The sequence below is a fragment of the Cyprinus carpio genome, chromosome A14, assembly GCF_018340385.1.
Source record: "Cyprinus carpio isolate SPL01 chromosome A14, ASM1834038v1, whole genome shotgun sequence".
NCBI classification, from domain to species: Eukaryota; Metazoa; Chordata; class Actinopteri; order Cypriniformes; family Cyprinidae; genus Cyprinus; species Cyprinus carpio.
In genome coordinates this window covers 27,730,323-27,752,995 of record NC_056585.1, presented here as the reverse complement: position 1 = coordinate 27,752,995, position 22,673 = coordinate 27,730,323, and the positions used below count along the sequence as shown (strand labels likewise).

Genomic DNA, 22,673 nt, shown 5'->3' with positions numbered 1-22,673 from the left:
AATGAGAAGATTTAGAGAGCAACATGAACACACAGCAGAAGATTCATGAGAGCAGCAGCAGATCTTCACATCTGTGAGAAATGAGTTCAGAATCAGTCCAGCTTTCACCTGTCAACAACAGATCTTATTTAAAACTAAGAGATTCATTAAACCAGGAGATATGAATTAACCAGATTTTCTACAGTTTTAGTTATGAAGATTATTTTCTGGACAGTTGTGTTTTGTAATAGTTTTATTGCTTATTTTATTCATTTGTCTTTCCTCTTTGAATGAACTAGCAGTATTTTTATGTCATTATATGAAACTCCTTCTGTTCATCTGTGATCAAACTCTTTTATTTCTCTGAATCAGATCTGTCAGATCGTGAACTCATTCTGTGTGTTTATTTTCACATTTCTGCTCTTGCTCTTTTACTTTATTCTTGATTTGGTTGATTTCTCTTTATTTTCAGTGTCTGTTTAGATGTTTTATCTGTTTGAAGCTCTTCATCCGTGTCTCAGTTTTGCAGCGCCTGGTGTTTTCTGACTGTGGTTTTGCTTAAATTTGCAGGGGTTTTTTTTACATGACTTTTAACCTTTAACCACATTTGTGCATTTTTCTTCACAAGATATGTGTCATTATAGAATATTGATAGACATGCCATTCCTTAGAAACTGTAATTGGGGTCATTGCTAAATTGTTATGCTTACTTTGAGCCAAATGAAAATAAAACACTTTAAAATGAAATTGTATTTGCAGACTTATTTGATTCCACAGTTGTTATTTATTTTAGACTATTCATGGTAAATTCTAGCTAGTTGACATTGGTCAAAAACACTGTTACTTAAAATGAAATTAATGATCAATAACCTTAATTTTTCTTATTTATTAATGAATAATCCTTAATTTTAACTAAAAAGCACCAGTAATGTGTCTTTAATTACCAGTTAAGTTCAGATAAATCAGATTAAGCTCATTTTAAGTCGTGATGTTCTGAGTGAAGTGAAAGCAGCTGTAGTTGTAGTTTCCTCCTGCAGGTGTCGCTCTCTACATGAGCAGCTCTGAGCAGCTATAAACTCAATGTCCCATGAGTCTCAGCTGCAGCAGACAGAAGATTGAAGCTCAGAATCCTCTCTTCATTCACACATCAACTGATGGATGCGAGTCACACATCATCACACACAGTCTGCTGGAAACACCACATATAGACCTGATTCTGCTTTACTCTCAATAAACATGTCTACAGCATTTCATCAGTGAAGGAAAGATACTGTTTCATTTGATTTAAAGGAGAATCTATAAAGTGTTTTGCATAATTATTAATTTTAAATAATTTATAAACAAAAATTGATTCCCCAATGTTAGTTTTTTTTTTAGAAAATGTGCTTGAAAATGGTTCCTTCTTTCTCTTAGTTTCTTGGTTTAGATGAATTGTGATGTGAACTAACAGCATGTGTCTTCCCCCATATGAGGAAACTTCCTCTTTCCTCAGTGAAGCGGTCAGAGGTTTCCTCGTGTGTCAGTCCAGTGTGAGTCTCGCAGTGAAGACGCTTGATGAGAGCCAGAACACAGACGATCTGAAGCAGCGTCACACTCTTCTGCTGGAGACTGGACTTTAGAGAAATGATGCTGATCTTTGGACTGATGCTGCTGCTGCAAAACTGCTGCATGTGAGTCACTTTCACATCAAACTCATCTGAAATAAAATCATTTGAGTTGTAATACTACATTAAGAGTTTGCAGTGATCTAGTCATCTTAAGAGTTTGTGTTAGTGGAGGATTACAAATGTGAGAGGAAGTGTGTGTTTCTTCATAATCCGTTATACTGACTGCTTTAGTTTTTATAAATTTTGTCACTTTTTTTATTTCACTTTTTCATATTTATAAATGATGTCTTTATTAAATATGTCAGATAGATTAAGACATTATTAATATAGAGAGAAATGTCAGTGTAATGGGGTTGGAGAGAAAACGCAGGTCAAACTTTTTTGCTATTGTCAGAATTCCAATGTACAACATGTTCAAAAGGAAGAAAATGTAATGTTTTATTTAAATTGTTATTTACAATTGAATTACACCAATCAAGTTAAATCTGTCCATAGTAATATGATTATATTCAGTATCCTGTAAAACAGATGTTCTGAATAAAATTAATGTATTATATTATACTAATTATATTATATTATTACTATATAATCTGTATATTAATATGATTATATTATATTATCCTATTATATTATATCAGTATTAAGTCAGGAGACACACACATGTCATTGTTCTTCAAGAGAAAAGAGTTAAACATTAGATGAGCGTTACTGAGATGAACTGAGATCAGATCAAGAGTCTGAAATCTTACTTCTATTCAACTTTAATTCCTTCAATGTTTGTGTCATATGTGTCTGATTTTAATTAATGATGTCTTTAAATTTTGCTACATATCTCTGTATTTGTGTGTTTTGTTCTTAAGGTCTGGAGTGGAACTGCAGTTTTGATCAATCTGATCCCTGTTACGCAGCTCTGGGAGACAAACTCAATCTGCTGATGGTGGACGCTAGAGAATATGACCTGCAGATAAAAAAGAGAATCAAACAACAACACAGCAGACGGTCCAGTTTGTAGAGTAAAATATGGCAGTATGAGGGAATGTAATCTTTATAATAACAGACCTGAAGTGAACGTCATTGATGGGACTGTGATAATAAAACCGTGTGATCAGAGCAGATTCTGGGAATTACAGATTAACACTCTTTGACTCAAACGGCACACAGAAACATCTAGAGATCTTCAAGTGATTGTTGAAGGTACAGAAACTCTCTCATCAGACTCATTCCAGTCTCATGTTCTCCAAAGATCTCACTCTCATGCAGATCAATCAGTTGAATCTCTGGGAAGGTTTTTATTCCTGTAACACACAGTAAACACACTACAGACTCCAGTAATAGTATGAGTAGTGTGGAAGAACAAGATTCCCCTGTGTTTGTCATGTGACTGTCATGTGTCCCTCCCTCCAGCTCCTATTGGCTCAGTGGAAGTGTCAATCATCTGCTCCTCCAGTGGGGTGATGAGGGTGTTCTGCTCCTCTGAGGGGGATCAGCTCCTCTACAGCTGGACTCTGAATGGAGATCCACTGATGGATGGAAACAGCAGCATTGATCTGGATGAGGGAACTGATGGAGACATCAGCTGCAGCGTGAAGAACCACGTCAGTCACACACAGAAGACCATTAGACTCAAACCCTGTCCTGGTGAGCTTTAATACATGCGAATGACATATATATATATAAGAACTACAGCAACACTGATCATGTAAAACAGTCAGTTCTCTTGATTCTTGAAAAGTGTCATGAGTTTGTTTCAGCTTGATCTCAGCAGGTGAATGGTGTTGATGTGGTTCAGAGAGAAAGCAGCTGATTCTGTGCTGATGTTTTATTTCAGGACCAACTACTGCAGCTGTGACCTCTAGTTTGACCTCTAGTTTGACCTCTGCAGTGACACAGGCACCAGAATGTGGTACGAGTTTAACAAACACACTTCTGGAAACATGAAGGATGGGTTTGTTTTCTGTCTAACTGTTGTTCAGTGTGTTCAAAGTATCTGTTCTGTAGTCCCTATGAAGGATAATTTAATTGTGGTGCTTCTAAGTAAATGATAAAAAGAAGTTTGCTAACGTTTTTTAAAAAATACACATATCCACCTCTGTACCAATAAAATGTGCAACACTTTATATTTTACACAAATTATATTTTAAAAAATACACATATCTGCAGTGTTTTTCCTTAACATCTAATAATTTCAGGGCACATGAGCTCGCCTCTGACCGTGATGAATGACTTGTGAGTTATCAAAAACACGCAATCCAACTCATTCTCACCTGTGAGAAGTTATCCCCATTGCTTCTGGAGTTTAAAATCTCTGCGGTTTTTACAACCAGAGGCTGTGCATATTTGAAAACTTGAATTTGATTTTATTTGAGTGACATGTTGACTGTTCCCCAGATGGCGGTATGCATCGATGTATCTGGGGTCGGTCGACATCTACATTACTACATATCTATGGTCTTCATGAAAATGTTACATTTGTTGCAGATGAAACATAATGTTGGAGTGCATTTATTTGTGTTTACACAAAGAGAACGTTTCAGTGTCACATGATCTTCAGAAATCATTCTAATATGCTGATTTGCGGCTCAATAAACATTTTTCTGATTATATTAACAAAATATTGAAACGGTATTGATGCTTTTCATTTTTTTTTTTTTTTTTTTTTTTTTTTTTTTTTTGTGGAAACAATGATACCACTCAAACATTTGTGGTAAATTAAAAAAGAGAGAGAAATAATTTATTCATCATACATTAAGTGGTGTGAAAAGTGAGTGAAGACCTTTTAAAATGTAACAAAATAATTATTTTTTAATAAGATTAGATTAGATTAGACTCAACTTTATTGTCATTGCACATGTAAGGTACAAGGAAACGAAATGCAGTAAGCATCTAACCAGAAGTGCAATAAGCAGTAAGTACAGAATATACAAGGTCTACAATATGTTACAAATGTACAGTAAATAAACAAATAAGGCAGTATTGTGGATATAATTTACAGATTTTAAATACTATCAGCATGATATACAGATAGGTGTACTATGAACATACTATACAGATGGAATAGAATATAATGGTATGTACACTAAGGCAGAAACTATGAACATATGAAACATCATTTACACTATTGCAACGGGACAGTAAAAGTGCATAGAAAATATTTCAGTGTGCAAATGAATTACTCAGTATTTGGGATGAACAGACAGTAGTGCGAAGTAATAACAAGTTTACTGTTTTTTTTGCTTGTTTTAAATAAATAATAAATCAGATGTAGTGATGAGTGAGGGGTGCGGAGTTCTGTGTGTGTGGTGTGGGGGGCGGGGGTGTTGGGGGGTGGCAGAGGGCAGAGTGGTTCAGTAAGGAGACAGCTGTAGGGAAAAAAGCTATTCCTGAGTCTGGTTGTCCTTGTCTGGAGGCTCCTGAAGCGCCTCCCGGAGGGCAGGAGGTTAAACAGTCTATGATCAGGGTGAGAGGAGTCCTTAAGAATGCGCGAGCTCAACCGTAGACAGCCTTCCTCTGGATGTCCACAATATGCAGGGGAGTGGTGTCTCCATGTGATGCGTTGGGCATTTTCACCACCCTCTGCAGTGCCTTGCGGTCAGCAACTGCCTGAGCAGTCCCCATACCAGACTGTGATACACTGTCGTCTGGTCAGGATGCAACTCCGCGCACACCGGTAGAAGTTCACCAGGATGGCTGGAAGACAAGCTTGTTCTCCTTCAGTGTCCTAGGAAGAAGAGGCGCGCTGTGTGAGATTCTTGTGTTTGAAAATGGTTCCTTCTTTCTCTTAGTTTCTTGTTTTAGAAGAACTTCCTCTTTCCTCGGTGAAGCGGTCAGATGTTTCCTCGTGTGTCAGGTCCAGTGTAGGAGTCTTGCAGTGCTAGAACGCTTGATGAGAGCAGAACACAGACGATCTGAAGCAGCGTCACACTCTTCTGCTGGAGACTGGACTTTTTAGAGAAATGATGCTGATCTTTGGACTGATGCTGCTGCTGCAAACTTGCTGGCATGTGAGTCCCACTTTCCACATCAAACTCATCTTATTCATGCTTGAATCAGTCAGAATCAATCATCTGATGATATTACATTAAAACATAATGTGGATAATATTAAAGAAATAATGTTTCATCAGGTTGCTATTGATTATTAATCACTCAAACTTCCTTTATATTAACATCAGTCTTGTGTATCTGCCATGTTTGTAGTTTTTAAAAAACTTTTTATTTGTGATTGTAGTTCTAATCAAATCCTCGTACAAAGCAGAATTTGAAGGCAGTATTAGCCATTAGAGTTTGACAGATCTGCACTTTGAGTGTAGTGTTATGTGTGTAAAACTTACACTGTAGTTTTTAGTGTAAGATGACGGACAGGTCTGAGCCGGGGCGAGGTGCATTTATTGTGTTTATATTTTTAACACATTATTTTTTCTGTAATATAAAATTAATGCATGAAATCAGCAGCCCTAGTTGCAATATTACATTAAGAGTCTTCAGTGATCTACTCACAGTCTGTACAATTTATATTAGTGGAGTGTTAAACGTGTGAGAAAGTATGTGTTTCTTTCTTCAGGTCTGTTGTGCTGAAAAGTTCGAGAAAGGATTCATCAAATGATGTGAATCCATTAAATGTGATGTCAGAAAGATCAAGACATTATTTATAAAGAGAGAAATGCTGCAGGTTAATGGAACTGAACAGAAAGTGCAGGACAAAGACAATTTATGCTTTATTAGAATAAAACATGTCAACATGCAATAAGTGTTTGTAGACAGTGAAAGTAAATAAAAATGGAATAAAATCAACATTTAGATTTGCTTTTTGACTGAAGAAAAAAAAAAACTATGATATTCCAGTGTTAAACAGACATTTAAATATAATATGAATGTTTTATTTTAAGTTGTTTTTGTGTGTAATTTGTGTCTCATTTTAATCAGTGACATCTTTAGATTTTGTTATATATTTAATTGTGTGTGTGTGTGTGTGTGTGTGTGTGTGTGTGTGTGTGTGTGTGTGTGTGTGTGTGTGTGTGTTTCAGGTCTGGATCAGTTCTGCTGGTTTGATAAATCTGATCCCTGTTACGCAGCTCTGGAACACAAACTCAATCTGCTGATGGTGTGGGATGCTAGAAAATATGACCTGATGTTAAAAAAAGAGGATATACAACACAGCAGATGGTCCAGTTTGTAGAGTAAAGAATGACAGGATGAGTATGAGGGAATGTAATCTTTATAATAACAGACCTGAAGTGAACATCATTGATGGGACTGTGATAATAAACCGTGTGATCAGAGCAGATTCTGGGAATTACAGATTAATACTCACTGACTCAGACGGCACAGAAACATCTAGAGATCTTCAAGTGATTGTTGAAGGTACAGAAACTCTCTCATCAGACTCATTCCAGTCTCATGTTCTCCAAAGATCTCACTCTCATGCAGATCAATCAGTTGAATCTCTGGGAAGGTTTTTTATTCCTGTAGCACACAGTAAACCACATTACAGACTCCAGTAAGAGTATGAGTAGTGTGGAAGAACAAGATTCTCCTGTGTGTTTGTCATGTGACTGTCATGTGTCCCTCCCTCCAGCTCCTATTGGCTCAGTGGAAGTGTCAATCATCTGCTCCTCCAGTGGGGTGATGAGGGTGTTCTGCTCCTCTGAGGGGGATCAGCTCCTCTACAGCTGGACTCTGAATGGAGATCCACTGATGGATGGAAACAGCAGCATTGATCTGGATGAGAGAACTGATGGAAACATAAGCTGCAGTGTTAAGAACCACGTCAGTCACGCACAGAAGACCATTAGACTAGTCTGTCCTACTGGTGAGCTACTATCGACACAGACATCAGAAAGTGGTACGAGTTTAACAAACACACCACTGGAAACATGAAGGATGGGTTTGTTTTCTGTCTAACTGTTGTTCACTGTATGTGGTAGTGATTGATTGATTGATTGATTGATTGATTGATTGATTGATTGATTGATTGATTGATTGATTTGATTGATGTGTTTGTGTTGTTCAGTGTGTTCAGTTTCTGTGGTGTTTGTTCTGGTCTGGTGTCTCCAGATGATGGTTCTGTTCGGTCTGTTAGGAGCTTTTCACATCTACATGAGACACGTCAGGTGAGAGACATTTATCATCATCATTATGGATTTGACATGCAATTATTAAGAGTGTGAGGATGGTGAATATGATGATGATGATGATGATGATGTTTTTAGGAAAGAAACAGGAAGATCAGAAAGTGAGAATGAGAAGATTTAGAGAGAGACATGAACACACAGCAGAAGATTCATGAGAGCAGCAGCAGATCTTCACATCTGTGAGAAATGAGTTCAGAATCAGTCCAGCTTTCACCTGTCAGCAGCAGGAGATCTTACAGAATAAAGCCAGAAGATATTTTCTGCAGTTTTAGTTAAGAATCTCTTCTTTGATTAGATCAGGCTTATTTTATTCATTTGTCTTTATGCTTTGAATGAACTAGCAGTATTTTATATCATTACATGAAACTGCTGTTCATCAGGTTGTGAAGTCATTCTGTCTGTTTATGTTCACATTTTCTGCTCTTATTATTTTATTGTTTATTCTGTTGTTTTTTGTTGATTTTTCTTCATATGCGGTTTCTGTTTAGATGTTTTATCTATTCAGAACTCTTCCTCTTGATCCGTGTCTCAGTTTTTTGGGGCGTCTGGTGTTTTGTTGTCCATGTTTTTAACAAATTTTCTTTCATGTTCTGTTTTTTTTTTTTTAAATGGCTTTAACACATTTAGCCACATTTGTGCATTTTTTCTTAAGAAGATATTTGTGCCATCATAGAATATTGATAAGCATAATTTAAAAAATATATATATTGTTAATGAAATTAGTGTTGAATTTAAACTTAATTTTGTTAAAGAGTAAAATAAAAATAAAATGCTTTGAAATGAATCTCTTCACAGTCAAACATCTCACGATCATTGAATTTTTAAGGGTTTTTATGCAGTCAATAAACATTTTAACTAACAGAAAGCACACATCATTGAATTTAAACAGACATAAAATAAAAGTGACAAATAATAATCCAGACAAATCAAATTAATTTTAGTAAATGAATTTAGCTGTAATTGCTGTTTCCTCCTGCAGATGGCGCTCATATCAAAGAAAAGTGTGTTTTGTCTTTTACTGTATAATGTGGTTCTGGTTGAAGACAAGCTGGACCTCCAGGGGCCTGTTCTTCATACGACGCTAACTCAGTTAGCTGGATTTGATTGTTGATGATTCGGCATGATCTTGGATTATTTGGTTCTTCGAAGCTCATCCTGGACTTGCTGTCATGGCAACAGGTCCAAAAACTTTGTGGCAATCTGTGGTAATTCGATTTACATCACTTCAGGATTAGATTGCATCTTTTTAATAAGAATTTATTTTTAAAATCTGTCCCAGCCACTGCTACCCTATAATAATAATTTAAAAATGAATTTGAAAATAATATAAAATAATAATGTTGTGTAATCTATAATACTACATACACAGCCAGTTTTTACTCACTGAAAGATTTGTGATAAAATAATTTTTAGTTTTAGAGAGTCTTACACACATGCTGTACAGTTAATCTGAGTCGTTCATTAATTTGGAGTGTTGACAGCTATTATGAGAGAGACTTGATGGAGCGCAGGAGATGCAGATTATCTTGGCCATTACAGTTTTCTGAATTGCTAAAACACATTTCTTGAAACCATCCCTCATTTTCTCAAAACCTTAAACACAAAACCAAATACTCAAACTAAATTCAAGAAACCTCTGAATCTCCGTTCCGTCAAAATCAAACAATCACTGCAAAACCATTTCACTTGCACTCAAAATCAAACAGTGCTCTCAGATCGTACACACACCAGTCAATAAAAATAAACACTACAGAGCATTCATCAGACACTACAGAGAGAAAAATGTAGAACACGGCATCCAGAACATTACAGAAAAAAAGTACAAAAAAAAGTAAAAAAACAATTTTGTAATTCTGTAAAAAAGTAATTTATAAGGTGAATATATTGTATAGACGTACTGTATGTATACTGTAAGAATAGTATTGTGCTGAATATTGAATAGTACTGAATGTTTGGATATATATATATATAATACAGTATTTCACAATTGCTTAAAACACATTTCTTGAAACCTTCAGCCATATTCTCAAAACTTTAAACACAAAACTCAGTCTTTAAACTACATTCACAAAACTCCTGACTCTTCTTGCAAAATCAAACACTTGCCTCAAAACCGTTTGATCTGTGCTCAAAATCAAACAATGCTTTCTTAAAAAAAAAAAAAATAAACATAAACACAGCCAGTCAATATATAAGTACTCATCAGCATTCATTAGACACTACATAAAATTTTTTTTAAAAAAATGACAACACAGCGTCCAGGGCATGTAGTTACAGATAATTTTTTTTTTTATTGCATATAGAAAATAATTTTGCCATAAATAAAAGTAAATAATTCACAACTCGGCAAATATATTGCATTCTGTTAGTACTGCAAGTAATACAGTATTGAATTTTCTGTATTTTCAGCATAAAAATAAAGTAAGCCCAAAGAACAAAGACAACTCTACATGAAAAGCGTATTACACAAAATATTGTGCAATTGCAAAATCAAAGTCAGTGAGAGATTCATTCTGCCTCAGCATCCCGTCTTTGTGCTGGGTCCGGCCAGAGGACTTCATCCACGTCACATGCAATGTTGTCCCCAACGGGGGAAGAACCCTATCACGTGACGGATCCAGCCTTGACAACACTCCACACCTATATCATCACAGGCCAATTCCATTGCCTGTAAAAGATTTACTCTTGTATATGGGTTACGGTCATAGACCTTCCATCGCCACGCAGAGAAAAAAACTCTTCTATTGGGTTGAGGAAAGGGCTGTATGGTGGAAGGCAAACATTCACGAATCGCTGGTTGATGTTGAACCACTCACGTATTCGTATTGTCCCAAACCACAACATAGACAGGATGCACTGCCTGATGATGATCCTGCTGCTCACGTTCAAACAAAACATCCCAAAGACCACCCAGAAATGTAAGAAGATGGTCAGTGTTATATGGCCCCAGGGTTGCATGATAGTGTAGAACCCCCCCATTGCTTATGGCTGCACATAGGGTGACATTGCCGCCACGCTGGCCAGGGACTTCCACAATGGCACGTTGGCCAATTATGCTCCAGTCTCTCCTTCTCCTCTTCGCCAGATTGAACCCTGCTTCATCTACAAAAATATATTCATGGGGCCTTTCCACTTGAATCCATTTCAAAAACCCTCTATATATAAAAGAGATAAATAAATAGTTTAGTAAGTGTTACAGAAAGACATACTGCTGCAAAAGTGTATGTACATATGTATATGCACTCCTGATTTACATACACTACAATATAGTGCAGTTACAGTAACAGTATAGGACAATAACTGTAGGCTACAAACTTGTACTGTAAGCATCAGTGCTGAAAGTGTACACTTACTTGCACATACTGATATCGTAGATCTTTGACCCTTTCTGAATTGCGCTCAAAGGGTACTCTGTACACTTGCTTGATGCTTACTTTGTTGCGATGGAGGACACGGGAAATGGTAGAAAGGCTGACACTGTGGATACCTTCAAAGTTTACATTGTCTTCTACAAGTCTGTATTTCACGCAGTCGGATGACAATGTTTTGACGGACCATATCAACAATGACAGTCTCTTGCTGTTGGGAGAACAAAGGAGTCCTTCCACCTTCATTTGGTAGTCTTGGAATTCTACAAAAGGGAAAAATGCTCCTACAAATGTATACATACAGAAACAATAGTAATGGACATCACATTCATATGTAAAATGTAGAAACAATGTGTAATGGACATCACACTTTTCTGCACAAATGTATTGCCACAATTTTTTTTCCCCACTCCCCTTTCTATTGACAAACTGATGTACTATATCAAATGTATACAGTAAACTTTCAGTCGCACAAATTAGAAAAACAATACATTTACATGTTCTCTTCTCTGAATGTCCTGATTATGGTGACCATAGAGAATCTGGACAAATTGGGTTGTCCTCTTTGTCCTGCTTCCCTCATTGTCATTCCATGAACAAGAACATGGTCTATCACAGTTGCCTGAATTTGATCTGAAATTACTATTCTTGTTCTTGCTCTTCGTTGTCCTTGTACTCTTCCTCCTCGTCCACCACCTCTTACACAAACTCTTCCTCCTCTGCCTCTCACATTGTTTCCATCCATTGTGTTATCAACACTCAACGTACCTGGGCCACCTGTTCTGGCTTATATTTTAGACAACTGATTTGATCACATCATTAGAAACAAGTGTGAACAATTTTGTGCTGTTGTGTGTAAACGATGACAGCTGTGTTGTAGTTGTGTTTAACTTTTGCCACATGTATTGTGTTTTAGTGAGTAAGAATGTGTTTAGAGTTTTGCAAAAAGAGTGGATGAGATTTGCAAACAGTGTCTTAACTACCTGAACTTGTTTAAGGTTTTGCCTACAAAGTGACTGATTCGACAAATGGGTTTAGGCCACTGAGCATTGGGTTCAGAGAATGGGGTTTAGTGTTTTAGCAATTGTGAAATACTGTAAAACTGTGAATAGCATGTTACAGTACACACAAATACTGTAAGTTGTGCAGGTTTAAAATCAGGGTCAATTAGAGATTCATTCTGTCTCAGCATCATGTCTTTGTGCTTGAGTCCGGCCTGAGGACTTTGTCCACATCACAAGTAATGTGGTCTTTTCTGCTAAACAAAGAGAAAAACCCCTGTGGTCTGACAGATCCAGCCTTGATAACACTCTCTAAACCTTCCTCTTCCTCTCCTCATCCTCCACTTCTTACATGTACTCTTCCTCCTCTCCTTCTCAGATTGTTTCCATCTATTGTTCGTATCATGATTCAGTCACCTGTGCCATCAGTGCACTCTGAACTGGCTAATATTTTGAACAATCACATCATTAGAAACAAGTGTGAACAATTTTGAATCGTTGTGTGTAAACAATGACAACTGTACTTTAGTTCTGTTTAACTTTTGCCGCTTGTGTTTAGCATTTTGCAGCACAAATGCATCACAGTGTGAAAAGTGGTTAAGTGAATGAGAATGTGTTTAGAGTTTTGCAAAAAGAGTGCATGAGATCTGCAAATAGAGCCTAACTGCCTGAACATGTTTAAAGTTTAGCAGAAAGAGTGCTTTATACGACAAATTGGTTTAAGCTACTGAGAATTTGGTTCAGAGATTGGGGTTTAGTGTTTTAGCAACTCAGAAAAACTGGAGCCTGAACATGTTTAAAGTTTAGCAGAAAGATAAAACACATTTCTTGAAGCCATTACTCATTTCTCAAAATACATATATATATGTATACTGTATGTGTACACACAGTATATACACATGCAATAAATACATATGAATCAGAGGACTTCATCTACGTCGCAAGCAGGCAACGGGGAAAAAAACCTGTGTGTGGCGTATCTAGCCTTGACAAGACAGCAGGTTTCTGTCACCACAGGCCAGTTCTTCCATTCTAACATGATAGTCTTGCAATTCTAAACAAGATTCTCTTCCACTCTTCTTTTGCTGTTCTTCTGAACTTTCCAGATGATTCTGGTGGCCACAGAGAATCTGCTCAATTTAGGTTGAACTCTTTGTCCTGCCACACAAGAACATGGTCTATCACAGTAGCTCTGATTTCATCTGAAGTGACTGTTCTTGGTCTTGGTCTTGCTCTTCCTCGTCCTCCTCTTCCTCACCTCTCAGATTGATGGATGCACCCATGCCATCTGTGCACTTTGAACTGGCTTGTATTTTGTACATTCACATATTTAGAAACGAGTGTGAACAGTTTTGAATCATTGTGTGTAAACGATGACAACCCTGTTGCAGTTGTGAGTGAGAATATGTTTAGAGTTTATTTGAAAGGGTGTTTGAGGTTTTGAAAAAGTGTTTAATCTGCCTGAACTTGTTTAAGGTTTTGCAGAAAGAGTGATTTATTTGAAGTTCAAATAAATACAATTAAACTCATTTTAAGCCATGTGAAAGTTGACAGAAACGTGCAAATCATGTTTTCTTTAGTAGATGTTTGTTAGTCAGCAGTGTTTTTTATTCTCACTTTAGTAGATGTTTGTTAGTCAGCAGTGGTTTTTATTCTCAGTCTCGCCACAGCCAATTTTTCCTTGTGACGACACAATGACAGAAAAACAAATCCAGTAATGATCTGAACTTCCTCTTCTCTGAAGTAGTTGAATCACTATATGGTGAACGCAGCTGAGTGTCAGACGCTCTTCTGTCAGAGTGAGAAGTGACTGTGTGACTGAAGCAGCGTCACACTCTTCTGCTGGAGACTGGACTTTAGAGAAATTATGCTCATCTTTGGACTGATGCTGCTGCTGCAAACTGCTGCATGTGAGTCACTTTCACATCAAGCTCATCTGGAATAAAATCATTTGAGTTGTAATACTACATTAAGAGTTTGCAGTGATCTAGTCATCTTAAGAGTTTGTGTTAGTGGAGTATTACAAATGTGAGAGGAAGTGTGTGTTTCTTCATATCCGTTATACTGAAAAGCTTTAGTATTTTATAAATGTATTTATTAACTTTTTCATACCTTTCATTCTTTTCTTTTTTTTATATAAATGATGTCTTCATTAAATATGATGTCAGAAAGATTAAGACATTATTAATATAGAGAGAAATGTCAGTGTAATGGGGTTGGACAGAAAATGCAGGTCAAACTATTTCTGCATTATCAGAATACTGCATGTTAACACACATAAAGCATTTTATGAAGAAAACAGTGTACACAGTGAAAGCAGGACAGTTTAATTTGAATTAAATGAACATTAAGATGAATGAGAGCATAGAGACTAGCTGATATTTCAATTTAAAACAGACATTCTGAATTCAAATGAATGTTTTATTTTAAAAGTTATTTTGTATTAGTTAAATCTGTCCAGTAATATGATTATGTTCAGTATCCTGTTAATTATATCAGTATTAAGTCAGGAGACACACATGTCATTGTTCTTCAAGAGAAAAGAGTTAAACATTAGATGAGCGTTACTGAGATGAACTGAGATCAGATCAAGAGTCTGAAATCTTACTTCTGTTCAACTTTAATTCCTTTAATGTTTGTAATATGTGTCTGATTTTATTTAATGGTGTGTGTGTGTGTGTGTGTGTGTGTGTGTGTGTGTGTGTGTGTGTGTGTGTGTGTGTTTTGTTCTTAAGGGTGTGGAGTGGAACTGCCGTTTTGATCAATCTGATCCCTGTTACGCAGCTCTGGAACACAAACTCAATCTGCTGATGGAGCTGGACGCTAGTAAATATGACCTGAGGATAAGAAAGAGGATATACAACACAGAATATGGTCCAGTTTGTAGAGTATAGAATGGCAGCAAGAATGGATGTGATATTTATAATAACAGACCTGAAGTGAACATCATTTATGGGACTGTGATAATAAACCGTGTGATCAGAGCAGATTCTGGGAATTACAGATTAAGACTCGATCACTCAGACGGCACAGAAAACATCTAGAGATCTTCAAGTGATTGTTGAAGGTACAGAAACTCTCTCATCCAGACTCATTCCAGTCTCATGTTCTCCAAAGATCTCACTCTCATGCAGATCAATCAGTTGAATCTCTGGGAAGGTTTTTATTGCAGCTCATTACTGAATGTCTAGATGAATTTAGTCTAATTCATCTGCACTTTCCATTTAAGACTGTTTTCAAAATGAAATAACAGCATGCTGCTTACTGTATACTGCATACTGTTTAAAAACTAACACGTGAAAGCATTTCAAACAGTCATTTGCTACATTGTCTCATGACTGACCTACACTGCATGTTTAATTCAATCCAGCTATTATATCAGATATCAATTTTGTTTATAAATGTCTTTATATTGGCTTATAAAGAGTCGAGAAAGAGTCATGTGACTGTCATGTGCTCCTCCCTCCAGCTCCTATTGGCTCAGTGGAAGTGTCAATCATCTGCTCCTCCAATCAGATTTCAGTGTTCTGCTCCTCTGAGGGGGATCAGCTCCTCTACAGCTGGACTCTGAATGGAGATCCACTGATGGATGGAAACAGCAGCATTGATCTGGATGAGGGAATTGATGGAGACATCAGCTGCAGTGTGAAGAACCACGTCAGTCAAGCACACAGAAGAACATTAGACTCAAAACCCTGTCCTGGTGAGCTTCTAATACATGAATGTGACATATATATAAGAACTAAAGCAACACTGATCATATAAAACAGTCAGTTCTCTTGATTCTTGAAAAGTGTCATGAGTTTGTTTCAGCTTGATCTCAGCAGTGATTTGTTTTTTTTTGGTTAGTGTAGAAAGCAGCTGATTCTGTGCTGATGTTTTTTTTCAGGACCAACTTCTGCAGCTGTGACCTCTAGTTTGACCTCTGTATCGACACAGACATCAGAATGTGGTACGAGTTTAACAAACACACTCCTGGAAACATGAAGAATGGATTTGTTTTCTGTCTAACTGTTGTTCATTGTCTGTGGTATTGATTGATTGATTGATTGATTGATTGATTGATTGATTGATTGATTGATTGATTGATGTGTTTGTGTTGTTCAGTGTGTTCAGTGTCTGTGGTGTTTGTTCTGGTCTGGTGTCTCCAGATGATGGTTCTGTTTGGTCTGTTAGGAGGTTTTCACATCTACATGAGACACACGTCAGGGTGAGAGACATTTCTAATCATCATTATTATAGATTTGACATGCAAATATTAAGAGTGTGAACATGATGATGTGATGCTTTTAGGAAAGAAACAGGAAGGATCAGAAAGTGAGAATGAGAAGATTTAGAGAGAGACATGAACACACAGCAGAAGATTCATGAGAGCAGCAGCAGATCTTCACATCTGTGAGAAATGAGTTCAGAATCAGTCCAGCTTTCACCTGTCAACAACAGATCTTATATAAAACCAAGAGATTCATTAAACCTGGAGATATGAATTAACACAGATTTTCTACAGTTTTAGTTATGAAGATTATTTTCTGGACAGCTGTGTTTTGTAATAGTTTTATTGCTTATTTTATTCATTTGTCTTTTCCTCTTTGAATGAACTAGCAGTATTTTTATGTCATTATATGAAACTCCTTCTGTTCATCTGTGATCAAACTCTTTTATTTCTCTGAATCAGATCTGTCAGATCGTAAACTCATTCTGTATGTTTATTTTCACATTTCTGCTCTTGCTCTTTTACTTTATTCTTGATTTGGTTTATTTCTATTTATTTTCAGTGTCTGTTTAGATGTTTTATCTGTTTGAAGCTCTTCATCCGTGTCTCAGTTTAGCAGCGTCTGGTGTTTTCTGGCTGTGGTTTTTTTTAGATTTATTTTAACAAGTTTAACCACATTTGTGCATTTTTCTTCACAAGATATGTGTGTCATCTTAGAATATTGATAAGCCGTTCTTTAGAAATTGTAATGGGCTCATTGCTGAATTTGTTATGCTTAACTTTTTTGAGGTAAATGGAAATAAAACACTTTGAAGTTAAAAAGTATTTCAAGCTAGTCACAAGCTAATTAAATTAAAAAAAAAATTAATAAAGTCCATTTTCATTTGATCTAACAGAATGATTCCACATTTGTTATTATTTTTTAGACTATTCATGGTAAATTCTAGATTGACTGTAGGTCAAAACTTATGCAACAACATTAGGCCTATTCACTGTAGCAATAAAATTATTCCTCAGCACACAAGATATAGTAGCCAAACCTTTTTGTGTTTATGAACATAAAGTAAACATTGTATTTCCCACAAAATCTGACCCGACAGCTCAGAATATAGATTATTTGTAGACTCAGCACAGAGAATCGGGATATTAAAACAAATCAAAAACACTGATACTGTCTTATTTATTAACCCGTTAACTTTCACTCACATTTTTGAACATAGACGTGAAAGTGCACGATCCAAACTTACATTTTTATAATTCTTGAATGAATAAATTTTGTAACATGATATTGATGTACCATTTTCATGGTAATGCAATGTCTGCTTTTAAAATGGGTTTCAAAGGATGAATTTTGAGATTTTAAGTTTCCAATTGATGTATAATTTCTGATGAAATTGTGACAGAGAAAAAGACAACGAAGAAGACTTTTTTTGACAAGGTTCAGAACTTCTGTTATGATGTAGATTTTTGAGGTGCACTTTTGTCATAAATTAATCTATTACTTTTCCCACATAATTTTTAACAAAAAAATTGGTAAAATATGTATTTTTTTTTCTTAGACCTTTCCAACGATATATAGTTTGTCATGATTAGATAAGGATTTAATTGTAATATAGTGAAATAAATGTAGGTGTCCCACAGAGGGGACTGGTGACAGTTTAATGAATTAATGAATAATCCTTAATTTTTTGTTAATTATGAATGAATAATTGGCTGATTTTATCTAAAAAAAAAAAATTAAAAAAGAGCATCCGTAATGTGGCTTTAATTACAAGTTAAGTTCAAATAAATCAGATTAAGCTCATTTTAAAGGGGTCATATGACATCGCTAAAAAGAACATTATTTGGTGTAATGAAATGTGTTTATGCTGTTTAAGGTTCAAAAAACACATTATTTTCTACATAATGTACATTATTGTTTCTCCTCTATGCCCCGCCTTCTGAAACGCGTAGATTTTTACAAAGCTCATCAGTCTGAAAAGAGGTGTGTTCTGATTGGCCAGCTATTCAGTGAGTTGTGATTGGCTGAATACCTCAAGTGTGTGATGGAAATGTTACGCCCCTTAACATACTGTGATGCTGTGTGTCCCGGTGCGACGAGACAAAACCAACAAAACCCATTACAAACGAGCCGTATGTCCAGTAGGGACATAATTACTGATTATAATGACTTATACTGTGTTTTTACGTGTTGCGCTGAGTAAACATAAAACCATGTCTGCATTTGTGATCGGAGAAGCGACAAACAAGCACTACTCTACTGCTCAAAACTGGCGTTTGAATCATCAGTGGCAAATTCTTTAAATATAAAACATGTACTTACAGAATGTGAGTCAGAACAGATGGCATTGTAGTCTTCTCTCCCAGCATTAGGAAACAGTCCTCCATAAAATGTGCTGCACACATCTGAATATTTGGGTTGAACTGTTCTGGAACAGTGTTGTAAATACAACTTAACCACTGATTTCTAGTTGTGTCCTCTTTTGGAAGAACAAACAAAGTAGTTTTGCTTTCACAATGAAACACAGTGTCTCTGCGGCAACAACAATACTACAAGGAGAATAAAAGTTACACCTTTCTTTGCGTGAACATTTGGGCGTTGTTATGCAAATCTTCCCACATACTGACGTAGAGATGTGGGGGCGTGTTAGAACCGTTTCAGGAGGGCGTGACGAGTCTTAACTTTTATAAAGAATATCTCTTTGGATTTGAGACTTTAGTCTTTGCAACTTTACAGATCTTCTTTATACACCAAGAGCTTGTAACACTCCAAAGAGAAAGAAACAATTGAAATCGCATCATATGACCCCTTTAAGTCGTGATGTTCTGAGTGAAGTGAAAGCAGCTGTAGTTGTAGTTTCCTCCTGCAGGTGTCGCTCTCTACATGAGCAGCTCTGAGCAGCTATAAACTCAATGTCCCATGAGTCTCAGCTGCAGCAGACAGAAGATTGAAGCTCAGAATCCTCTCTTCATTCACACATCAACTGATGGATCCGAGTCACACATCATCACACACAGTCTGCTGGAAACACCACATATAGACCTGATTCTGCTTTACTCTCAATAAACATGTCTACAGCATTTCATCAGTGAAGGAAAGATACTGTTTCATCTGATTTAAAGGAGAATCTGTAAAGTTGTTCTCATAATTACTCATTTTAAATAATTTATAAACAAATACTCCCCACTTGTTGCTTCTAAAACAAGGTGTTTGAAAATGGTTCCTTCGTTCTCTTAGTTTCTTGTTTTAGATGAATTGTGATGTGAACTAACAGCATGTGTCTTCCCCCATATGAGGAAACTTCCTCTTTCCTCGGTGAAGCGGTCAGATGTTTCCTCGTGTGTCAGTCCAGTGTGAGTCTCGCAGTGAAGACGCTTGATGAGAGCCAGAACACAGACGATCTGAAGCAGCGTCACACTCTTCTGCTGGAGACTGGACTTTAGAGAAATGATGCTGATCTTTGGACTGATGCTGCTGCTGCAAACTGCTGCATGTGAGTCACTTTTACATCAATGTTATTTGGACTGATGCTGCTGCTGCAAACTGCTGCATTTGAGTGTTTGCAGTGATCTAGTCATCTTAAGAGTTTGTGTTAGTGGAGTATTACACATGTGAGAGGAAGTGTGTGTTTCTTCATATCCGTTATACTGAAAAGCTTTAGTATTTTGTACAATGTATTTATTTCACTTTTTCATATTTATTCTTTTTCTTTTATCTTTTTTATGTATTTGTTGTATTTGTTTTCAGAAAGATGAAGACATTATTAATATAGAGAGAAATGTCAGTGTAATGGGGTTTGGACAGAAAACCGCAGGTCAAACTATTTCTGCGTGATCAGAATACTGCATGTTAACACACATAAAGCATTTTTAGGAAGAAAACAGTGTACACAGTGAAAGCAGGACAGTTTAGTTTGAATTAAATGAACATTAAGATGAATGAGAGCATATAGACTAGCTGATATTTCAATGTAAAACAGACGTTTCTGAATTAAAATAAATGTTTTTTTATTTTAACTGTTATTTTTGTATTAGTTAAATCTGTCCAGTAATATGATTATGTTCAGTATCCTGTTAATTATATCAGTATTAAGTCAGGAGACACACACATGTCTTTGTTCTTCAAGAGAAAAGAGTTAAGCATTAGATGAGCGTTACTGAGATGAACTGAGATCAGATCAAGAGTCTGAAATCTTACTTCTGTTCAACTTTAATTCCTTCAGTGTTTGTGTAATAAGTGTCTGATTTTAATTAATGATGTCTTTAAATTTTGCTACATATCTCTGTGTGTTTGTGTGTGTGTGTTTTGTTCTTCAGGTCTGGAGTGGAACTGCAGTTTTGATAAATCTGTTCCCTGTTACGCAGCTCTGAGAGACAAACTCAATCTGCTGATGGTGGACGCTAGTAAATATGACCTGAAGATAAAAAAGAGAATAAACAACAAACACAGCAGACGGGTCCAGTTTGTAGAGTAAAGAATGGCAGTATGAGGAGAGTCAATGTGATCTTTATAATAACAGATCCTGAAGTGAACATCATTGATGGGACTGTGATAATAAAGCGTGTGATCAGAGCAGATTCTGGGAATTACAGATTAATACTCGTTCACTCAAACGGCACAGAAACATCTAGAGATCTTCCAGTGATTGTTGAAGGTACAGAAACTCTCTCATCAGACTCATTCCAGTCTCATGTTCTCCAAAGATCTCACTCTCATGCAGATCATTCAGTTGAATCTCTGGGAAGGTTTTTATTCCTGTAGCACACAGTAAACACACTACAGACTCCAGTAATAGTATGAGTAGTGTGGAAGAACAAGATTCTTCTGTGTTTGTCATGTGACTGTCATGTGCCCCTCCCTCCAGCTCCTATTGGCTCAGTGGAAGTGTCAATCATCTGCTCCTCCAGTGGGGTGATGAGGGTGTCCTGCTCCTCTGAGGGGGATCAGCTCCTCTACAGCTGGACTCTGAAAGGAGATCCACTGATGAATGGAAACAGCAGCATTGATCTGGATGAGGGAACTGATGGAGACATCAGCTGCAGCATGAAGAATCACGTCAGTCACACACAGAAGAACATTAGACTCAAACACTGTCCTGGTGAGCTTCTAATACATGAATGTCACATATACATAAGAACTAAAGCAACACTGATCATGTAAAACAGTCAGTTCTCTTGATTTTTGAAAAGTGTCATGAGTTTGTTTCAGCTTGATCTCAGCAGTGAATGGTGTTGATGTGGTTCAGAGAGAAAGCAGCTGATTCTGTTCTGATGTTTTATTTCAGGACCAACTACTGCAGCTGTGACCTCTAGTTTGACCTCTCCAGTGACACAGACATCAGAATGTGGTACGAGTTTAACAAACACACTCCCTGGAAACATGAAGGATGGGTTTTTGTTTTCTGTCTAACTGTTGTTCAGTGTGTTCAAAGTATCTGTTCTGTAGTCCCTATGAAGGATAATTTAATTGTGGTGCTTCTAAGTAAATGATAAAAAGAAGTTGCGTTTTTACAAAATAACACATAACCACCTCTGTACCAATAAAATGTGCAACACTTTATATTTTACACAAATTATATGTTAAATGAACTTACACTGCAACCTTTTTCCTTGACATCTAATAATTTCAGGGCACATGAGCTCCTGACTGTGATGAATGATTGAGTTATAAAAATACAAATCAACTCATTCTCACCTGTGAAAGTTTATCCCATTTCTTCTGGAGTTTAAATCTCTGCGGTTTTTACACAACCAGAGGCTGTGAAATGCTTTTACTTTGGGTGACATGTTGACTGTTCCAAGATGGCGGATGCATCGATGTATCTGAAGCGGTCAAATCTACATCTACATATCTATGGTTCTCCATAAAATTTTACAATGTCATTGCAGATGAAACATAATGTGGAGTGCATTTATTTGTGTTTATATTTTTAACACATAATATTTTTCACTGCACTTTGAGTGTCGTGTTATGTGTGTAAAACTTACACTGTAGTTTTTAGTGTAAGATGATGGACAGGTCTGAGCCGGGGCGAGGTGCGTTTATTGTGTTTATATTTTTAACACATTAATATTTTTCCGTAATATAAAATTATTACTGCATGAAATCAGCAGCCCTAGTTGCAATATTACATTAAGAGTCTTCAGTGATCTACTCACAGTCTGTAGAGTTTATATTAGTGGAGTGTTAAACGTGTGAGAAAGTGTGTGTTTCTTTCTTCAGGTCTGTTGTACTGAAAGTTTGAGGAAGGATTCATCAAATGATCCATTAAATGTGATGTCAGAAAGATCAAGACATTATTTATAAAGAGAGAAATGCTGCAGGTTAATGGAACTGAACAGAAAGTGCAGGACAAAGACAATCTATGCTTTATC

At 36.5% G+C, this 22,673-nt stretch overlaps 1 protein-coding gene across 1 annotated transcript in view; it reads left to right on the top strand.

Moving 5' to 3' along the window:
* LOC109110157 overlaps window positions 1–22,673 on the top strand; it is a 71,682-nt gene that overhangs the window by 25,225 nt on the left and 23,784 nt on the right. The gene's annotated exons all lie outside the window — the stretch shown is intronic.